General features: G+C 50.7%; 1 non-coding gene across 1 annotated transcript; it reads right to left on the bottom strand.

Annotated features, from left to right (window-relative positions):
• Nucleotides 1-1,782: 1,782 nt before the first annotated feature.
• On the bottom strand, nt 1,783-1,855 carry TRNAV-AAC (transfer RNA valine (anticodon AAC)). Its single transcript has one exon. It is a non-coding gene; the product is annotated as a tRNA-Val (tRNA).
• Nucleotides 1,856-9,245: the final 7,390 nt, after the last annotated feature.

The following is a 9,245-nucleotide window of genomic DNA, read 5'->3' as shown; positions in this document are numbered from 1 at the left end:
AACAGGAGGATAATATTCAGTAGGTTATGCGTTTTCTAATGATACCTCACAAGCCGTTTTCCACTAGCAGGGTCTTCTCTGTTCACAGAATTTCTGATAGTTTGATGTCTGCTGGCACTGGATATCACTATTTTGGCATCTCTCTCTCTGTCTCAGTGAGCACCCGCTGTGGTTGTTGAAAGTCTGTGATGCGATCTGTGGGATGCAACTGAACAGTGGGACCCCTGAGCCCTTTGTCCCACCACCTGGGCTCCCTCTCACACATGTGATGCTGAGACAAGCTGTGAATCTCTGGCAGATATTGCACTTACACAGACATCCGTAGGTAGGGACACAGCCAACTGAATTACATGAATGCTTCTGCAGCCACTCATAACACTAATGATAGAAAGTCGCCCCCCCTACAGCTCTGCAGCCTTGCACCCCTGGATCATACCACCTTGCCTTAATCAGAAGCCTGATCAGTGTGAGTTTATTACACAGGGTCCACCCCTCCCTCACTGTGAATAGTACATGAACCAGCCTTGTAATGGAGCTGAGATTTCCCAAGAACTTCAAGCAAAATACACCAGTTTAAGTAGAGCATAAAACAGATTTATTAACTACAGAAAGATGGAGTTTTAAGGATTATAAGTGGTAGGAATAAAAGATCAAAGTAAATTACCATGGAAATTAAAGATAAATTCACAATCTAAACTTTACACCTTATTACACTAGGGCGTAGTTCAGTTATGCACACAGGAAGGCTTAATGCTCGAGCTGCTGCACATGCTGGGCAGGCTTAAGGTCGGGCTCCCCATGGCAGGAGAGAAGAAGACTCGGCCCCTGGAGGGGCAGGCTGGGGCTTCCTGGATCCCATTTGCTCACAGCCAGCGCCCTGCCCCCACTCCCAAGTCATCCATGGTGCCCCCAGGTCGGCCAGAATGGAGCAGCAGTTTTCACTGCACTACGTCCACTTATGGCTTACAGGCAACTCCCAGACTCACCACAGTCCACCATCTCGGCCAGAAAGGAGCCCACTCAGCCTCACCATTGCTGCTTTTCCTTCCCCCCAGAACCCCGCTTCTCCTGGGCTGCAAGTAGCCATCCCTGGGATGCCAACAGGCAGCTACAGGGGTCTGTCTCTCAGCAGCCAACCGCACCTCGATGGGTTCAGCCCTCAGAAGGGCAGGTGGGGGTTTCCTGGATCCCAGTTGCTCGCAGCCAGCCCAGCCTCCACCTCTGAAACCATCAGTCATGCCCCCAGGTTGGCCACAAAGGAGCCGCCATTCTCCACTTGGACTCAGCTTTGCTTGTTTTCCTTTCACCCAGAACCTCCCTTCTTCTCCTGGGCTGCAAGTAGCCACTCCTGGGAAGCCAAGAGGCAGGCACAGGATTCTACCTCCCAGCAGCCAACCACACCTCCCCAGGCATTGCAGAATGAAGGGTGGTGCTCTACTAACCCCACTTAGCCGCACAGCTTCTTCCCTGCCTTCCTCAGCTCAACTTTCCTCTATTGCCCCATTCCTGCCTCACTTCCTCCTTTGGCCAGTCACGCAAAGGAGCCCAGCAGGAAGTGAGAGCCTCTATAGGCCAACCTCCAAGAGCAGAGGTGGCCAAGCCACAAGCCTCCAAATGGTGACTGGCCTAACTACTCTAGGTTCTCCAGCCTGACACCAAGGTGCTTTCTCCACTGCTGTCAGCATCCTCTGTCATGCAGGGGTTGGAGTTATCCCAGGGACAGGCCAATAGGAGGAGTGCCCTTTCTGAATAACAAGGGGATCTGGGAAAAGGAAGCCAGCATGTTTCTGCCTGGTTTTGAACCAGGGACCTTTTGCGGGTTAGGCAAACGTGATAACCACTACACTACAGAAACTCCACCTACTGGGTTGTTGCTCACTCTGGCACAGACCGATGGACAAATCTAGAGAATGTGGTGGTAGCCCCTCGATAGGTCAGCTGGCAGGGCAGAGGACTGGAGCCAGCACTCAGGAAGTCGTCCTTACCTCGCCCGTGTGACTCCAGCTTGAGGGAGAGCTTCTTTTTCTTCTCCTTGCTGACAAAGAGCAAGAGAAGAATGAAAGGTCAGGTGGGCCAACTCGGTGCAGAAGCCCATGCTGTCTTTTCCTGCTGCATAGCCTGAAATGAGGGACTCGTGGCAGTTAAAGGAACTGCTGCACTCTCAGAAAACATCCCGCCCGTGCATAAAGGAGGATAGAAGAGCCTGTTAGTCTAGCACGCTCCCAGCTGAACTCTTTCAGCAGCTGCTAGGTTTCTTTTTGGCCTGTTACTTTTCTGTCTGGGATGTTGTTGTCAGCTGTGGCACAGAAAAAGGACGTCATTGCGAGCTGCCCATGAAGATAAGATTAACTTTTGCCTTCCTTGCTCGGCTTTACTTGCTTCCTCACCCTATTCCTGCCTTAGTTCCTGTGTTACCTGAAGGCAACGGGGGCCCAGCAGTACGAAGAGGAAGTTAGACAGCTAGACCCTGGTGGCAAAAGTTCTACCACCGCTTGCCACCCCACTCTCTTCTCCCAGCTTCACATATTGACCGCCAGGGACTTGGTGCCCAGCAGCGCAACGGAAGGCAGTGGACAGAGCCACCCTCGCCTTGAAGCTCTGGCTCATTAAACCATATCTTCAGTCGCTGATGGCCAATGAGAGACCAACAGCGCTTGCCATTTTAGCACTTGAAAATGCCATTGGTCAGTCACTGGATCTCTTTAATGCTGTTACATAACAAATGAAAATAGAATCTCAGTGTGACATTCTGTACCTTTGGGGGAGTGTGCTGTAACCCCCATATTCCTCATTTTCATATAATCGTGATCTTATATACAGAGCATGCCTTGTAAGGTATCAGGGGAAAGGATATGATCTGCTGAAAGTCATTTCTCTACCCATAGATGTTTACCATTCATGCATATGAAGTTATGAGAATTGTGCAGTGTGGTTATCACTATGCTGTAAGGTGGGGGAGTCAGCCAAATATTAGCTCCCCAGTGACAACAGCAAGGAAAGTAACCAACACCCGGACAGGGTGTCAAACAACCCATCAACAGCCATTGTTCAGCAAGGGAGCTACAGTGCAATCACTTACCTGCAAGAGGACACCCCAGGGGAATTGCTCAGACTTGCTTGGAGAGATGCAGTGATGCTCACCTGACTCTGAAGGGGGAGCAAAGCCAAGAGGGAAGAAGGGACATGATAAAAGCAGAGACATTTGCCATGCTTTGTCTCTCTCGTCCACCTACATCTACAGACACCCCCACACCAAGCAACTGAAGCGCTGACGAAAGGGGAGAGCCTGGCTGAAAAGCCACCAGCCGGCCTATGGTGAGAAGCATCTAAGTTTGTAAGGGCATTGAAAGGGTTAAGATCAGCTTAGAGTGCATTTTGCTTTTATTTCACAAAAACAACGAGGAGTCTGGTGACACCTTAAGAACTAACAGATTTATTTGGACACAAGCATTCGTGGGTAAAAAGCCCTCTTCTTCAGATGCATGGAGTGAAAATTGCAGATAGAGGCATAAATATATATTGGAACATGATGTAAAGGGAGTTACCATACAAGGGGAGAACCAGTGTTGAAGGCTAATTCAGTCAGGGTGGATGTGGCTCTCTCCAAGTAATTGACAGGGAGGTGTCAATACCAAGAGAGGGAAAATTGCTTTTGTAGTGAGCCAGTCACCCCCAGTCCCTCTTCAAGCTCAAATTAATGGTGTTAAGTTTGCAGATCAGTTGTAACTCTGCAATTTCTCTTTGAAGTCTGTTTTTGAAGTTTTTTGAATGGCTTCTTTTAAATGGCTACTTTGAATGGCTACGTTTAATTGTGTTATTGAATATGAACATGTAAACGTGTTATGGAAGTCCCATATGGTCTAGTGGTTAGGATTCTTGGCTTTCACCCAGACAGCCTGGGTTCAGTTCCCCACACAGGAACAATGCAGAGCTTCTCCTTGGAGGGGAGACAGGAAACAAAAAGAATGGGAAGGGATCCTGCCAGCAGCAGAGCTGGATAGAGTTGGGAGCAGTACTGGATTTGACATGGTGCCATAGTGCTAGGCCCAAGCTCTGAAGGGACCTGTAACAGTAACTTCCTCCCCTCTGCAGAAAGGGAGCCTCAGAGCAGCCTGGATTCAGTAGGGGAGCTGAGACCCCATAGGGCCCTGGGAGCTGTAGTTCCTTGACCAGCTCCCTGCCTTGGAGCAGAGAAGGAACATTTCCCAGCATTCCCTTGGCTGCTATCAACAGGAAAGGGAGGGGGGAAGCTGTGAGACTCCATGCGCTGCAGCTTGCTGGGGCTGGGGGGCTGGCTGGCTGCTAGAAGGGGGTGCCACCTGTGAATAGGGAAGAGGTGTGACCAAGGAGTAGAAGGCTTTGGCCCAGGTAGCACCCTCAGAAGACTTCCCCAGACAGGTTTAGGGATGCTGGTGTGCTGGTGTGACCTCGCCTGGCAGCCCCCAAAGATGGAACTGGGTGGACTAACTGGACAGGGCCCCTCTCTATCTGAAGCTGGGCAAGGGAGGTATGTGGATCCCACCAGAAGGTAAAATGGTAAGTAAGGAAGGGGAGGCTCTACTGGACCTGGACAGCTTCAGATACAGGACAGGAGGATTTCCACTTCTGAGCCATGAAAATAGAAATTGACTTTTCCTTTCCAGATGTATCTAATATTCATAAAGGGAATCTAGCCCCTGCCTTCCAGATCTGAACACCTCAAAATCAGGAGTGCTCAAGCTCAATTTGGGCAGCTGTTACTTCATTTCTCCCAAATCAAATATGCTGATCCACTGTCATTTACTGTAGAAAAAGTAGGAGAAAATTGAGCAACAAACGTTGGGGTCTTCACAGTGCTAACGAGGGCTGGAATTGCTATTTTCAACAGCCATTACACATTTTTTTTTAGTTTTGTTTGTTTAAAAGGAAGACAGTGATATTGCACTGGCAAATTCCCCATAGAAACAAAGAATGGAACAAAAGAATAATAAAGGCACCTCAACTTTCCTCATTTATGTAGGACGGTCTTATTAGATGGATCCAGACATCTTCCAATCACAGAAGCTGATAATTGTTCCACTTTACTGCAGTTCTGTAACCATGCAGGAACCTAGAGGAGGAAAGTGCCTAACTCCAGAGTCTGCAGCTGCCTAGGGCCAGTGCTGAGGATTTAGAGTCCCTAGTGCTGCCCTTGCAAGGTTCAAGCATGCTCAGCCTTGGCATTGCCTCCGCTCCTGCGGCTAGTAGCTGCAGCTGTCTAACGCTGGCCTCTGGCAGTTGCCCCATGGCTGTAGCTAGAGAAACTACAAGTGGCTCTATGACTCCTGGGGCCATTAAGCTAGAGCACCTAAAGACACTGGAGTTAACCTCAAGGAACAGAGGTCACCAGTAGGAAAGGAATGTCGGGGGAGCAGGGAAGGCGGGAGGAGGTCAGGCTTGCAGAGGGAGCTTCCAGCTGGTTGGGAGCATGTCCAAAGTAGAAAGGAAACAAGTATGGGGAGAGGTGGTGGTGACCAGGTAGCAGACTAGCACGTAGATGGGAGCAGAGGGAGAGATGCTGGTGTCTTCAGATTCCCAAGGGCTAAGTCCTCACTGTGGGGAAATGGTGTTTGCAGGTGGCTTGTTCACATGGCAGGATGGGGGCTGAGGGAGGGATCTGTCAGAACTGATCAGGTGTCTGCTGGCTTTAGGACTTTGAGCTGAGACTAGGACCACATGCAGTGACTGGTGACATGGGGGGGTACTGGAGACATGGCTAGAGAAGGTCTGAATGAGGAAAGAGATAAATCTGTGGGGAGTTTCCTTGGTCACTATGAAAGTTCTGCTCACTGTGGACACTGGTAAACCCACATGGGTGTACAGCTCAATAAGAAAACCCGCGGGCTGAGGGAGCTGTGTATGGCAATGCATATAGTCATGGAGAGGTGTGTGATCAAAATGAAAAATGTCTCTGAGGTTCAGTACCGGGTATACGAAGGCACCAATGGCACTGCCCCACCAGGCCCACACTCGGAGCCCACAGTGACTATACCAGGGCCCACAAATATGTTTGGTGCCAGGGCCAACAAAAGGTTAATCCAGCCCTGACTGCCTGAGCACTATTTCAGCCTCACATTTTTGGGTGGAACTCCCACAGTGAGAGCTGCAGAGCACTCCCCCGCAACACACACGCACACACTCGTCCTGGTGTTGGGAGGGGAACAGGAGAAAGGACAAAAGAAGAGATGAAGAGAAAGGAGGGAGGGACAGGTGGATGGAGGAAGAGGTGAAACAAAAAGGACAAACCCTAATGTCCCCATGATTCTAAGGGACAAAATCCCGGGTGCGGAATAAAATTCTGCCTCCTTAATCTCATGTTTTCCATGCCTAGAATTCAACTCTCACCAGATGGATAAGACTGAACAGGTTTCACAGCTCCAGGAGGCTCTTACCTTCTAAAGAGGGATGGCTGTTTTCTAGTAAAATCACTACAAGGGAAGGAGAAAACTGGAAAGAGGTTTCTCCTGGCGCTCACGTCCGTGAACCCGAATACTCTCTCAGTCCTCAGACAGAGACCTGGAGAAGGAGACTTGCTGAAGCAAAGCCACAGGGGTCTCTGAGGTTTCCCTAGCCCCTGGCCCCTGACTGATGTCAAGATCTCTCTGTGAGGTCACCACCTGCTCACCAATAGTCTTTGACCAATAGTGTGAGGTCCTGCAAAAGGCCTTTGTGATGTCACTGCCACACCCCGCCCTTGCTGTGCCAATGTCCTGCCCCGGCCAGGCACTTTGGAGCTTTGAGCTACTCCCTGTGGATCACCTCACTCAAGGAGCTTTTCTATAGAGCATCCTCAGATGTCTAAGCACACGAGTGCCATGGCAATGAACTGACACACATGGCACCAAGATGAGATCATTAGTAGACTAACCTATAGGAGAAGGACACCCCAGCATTAGTAGGGGAGAAATCCCTACTGAACATGCATTACACCTAGCAGCCCCTGCTTGGGGTCGGGCAGGGGCTGCGGAGGGGGGAGACCTGGGAAAGGGATGGATGGAAAATGTCTGTGCAGCTGGGACATGGCCAGGGGGCGAGGGGAGAAGAGCAGGTGACCCCTGAGGAGCAGGGAGAAAAAGGGAGGGCTGAGATCCCCTTGGAATTACCACTGCCCCCTCCGTGGAGACCCCCCTCCTCTCCTGTCCTGCCCCCTTTCTCCCTAGAGAGCAACAAGCAACATCCAGGCTGACACCCCCTTCCCTCAAACCCCTGAGAAGTTCCCTGTTCCCCTCCCCCCATTGTGCCCCATTTTCTCTCCTTTGCCAATGGCCAGTTCAGATCTCAGGTTTGGGGTGTTTCCCCCCATATTCACCTGCAGTGATTTGTCCTTGTGTAGGTGGGAAATGGTTCCCCCGAGTGATTTCTGAACTGGGCAGAGGCTGGGGGGGGTCTGAGACAGGGACACCTCTGGGCTGGGCTGGGGGGGCACTCTCTGCTGGCAACAGGGCGTGGGAAGGGCCAGGAAGGGGAGGGGGGAGCAAGTGTCCCCCATAGAGAGGGTCCAGCCCCAGTCTGCTACCAGTAGCACATTCCTATCCTGGCCGGGGGGGGGGGGGCTTTCTCCAGCTGGGACCTGCCCACTAGGCAGCCCCAGGCTCTGACCGCACCAGCCCCGCCTGGAGCCCCCAGTGAGTGAGAGACCCCGGAGGGGGAGGGGGAGGGAGCACTGGGCCCTGACAGGAAAGTGACTCTCTCCCCTCAGATCTTGGTGTTTTCCTCTCATGTTATCAAATATGCAGTTTGTGACACAATTTCTTTGCAAATCTCAAAGATTCAAATAAAATAACCTAAACATTTGCCCCACTTCTCTCTAGTTGTCTATTTCTAATTGAATATGCCCTGAGATTTTCCTGTCTCTAATTATAAAATAATAAGAAAATCTCAGATTTACACCTTTTCTCAGATTATTGAACACAAAATGTTTGCAAATGTTGCCCATTTCCTCTTTATTCATTTATCAAGTATTCATGTGAAACACTCAGATTTTACCTCCTATCAACAACTGATATAAAATCCCTCTGATTTTCCACTTTCCTCTCTATAATTTGCAAAATGGATCTAAAATCTCTGATTTCCACCCTTTGTCTTTCATTTCTGAACACTGATCTGAAAGCTCAGGTTTTCCCTCTGTGTCATTATCAAATGTCAATTAACAATCCTCTCAAGTTTTGTGCTGTTCCTTATGTTTCTAAATCCTAAAAACTTCTTCCTTCGGGGGAACCTGTTGCCCTGAGTCGCTCTCCATTCTGGATGTTGCAGGGGATTAAATTTCCCAGTGATTGTCTTTCCCCTCTCCTTTGAGGATCATTTGTTCCCTCTTTTAGCTCTGTTAGATATTTGCCAAAGAAAGAGACCAGCCTGATATTTAATACACATCAAAGCCAGAGGCCTCCCCCTGTTTGGGGATCAGTGGTTCGCAGCTGGTAGTGGAAGAGTTGGCTGGCCCCTTTTCTTTTCTCCAGCTGGCACAGGATGAGGGGGTCACTCTGAGTGCAGCATGTCTTGAGAAGTATCCCAAACCACAAGACAAATGGTCTCTGTGAAGGGTTGCTTCCCACAGTGCTAAGATGTAGCCACCTCTGGCAGGATCCATGGTGGCTACTATTTGCTAGTGACAGGCCACGGAAATTTCTTACCTATTTTGCCCCTCCATGCCAGGCCTGCACAACATACGGCCCACGGGCAACGTGCGGCCCGTGAAGTCTCACTGTGCGTCCCACAGCCGGGAATCAAAGGGCTCTGGGCTGCCTGTAGCCGCAGGGAATCCAAACCCCTTTAAAGTTCAGCCGCGGCCGGGATTCAAAAGGTTCTGAGCTGCCCGCAGCCGCAGGGAGCCCAGAGCTCTTTAAATCTCAGCCGCGGCCAGGATTTATAGGGCTCTGGGCAGGCGGGCGGGGAGCTCAGAGCTCTTTAAATCCCAGCCACCAGGGCCGGCTTTAGGCCAATTTAACCAATTCCCTTGAATCGGCCTCGCTCCTAAGAGGACCCCGCACCCAAGCCCCAGTACCAGCAAAAGCCAGTGTGCTGTACCAGGGTGGCCCAGTTTCCCCAGGGGGCAATTTAAAAGGCCTGGGGCTCCCAGCAGGGGCTGGAAGCCCAGGCCCTTTAAATTGCCACTAGAGCCCTGCTGCTGGAGCCCTGGGGTATGGCTGCGGGGCTCTGGGGGCTATTTAAAAAGTCTAGGACTCCCATTGCTTCTACCTCCCCGGCCCTTTAAATAGCCACTGGAG

This window comes from Gopherus flavomarginatus, unplaced genomic scaffold (genome assembly GCF_025201925.1).
Source record: "Gopherus flavomarginatus isolate rGopFla2 unplaced genomic scaffold, rGopFla2.mat.asm mat_scaffold_49_arrow_ctg1, whole genome shotgun sequence".
Lineage (NCBI taxonomy): Eukaryota > Metazoa > Chordata > Testudines > Testudinidae > Gopherus > Gopherus flavomarginatus.
Note: the sequence above shows the minus strand (reverse complement) of the source record. Positions and strands in the feature narration are given on the sequence as shown.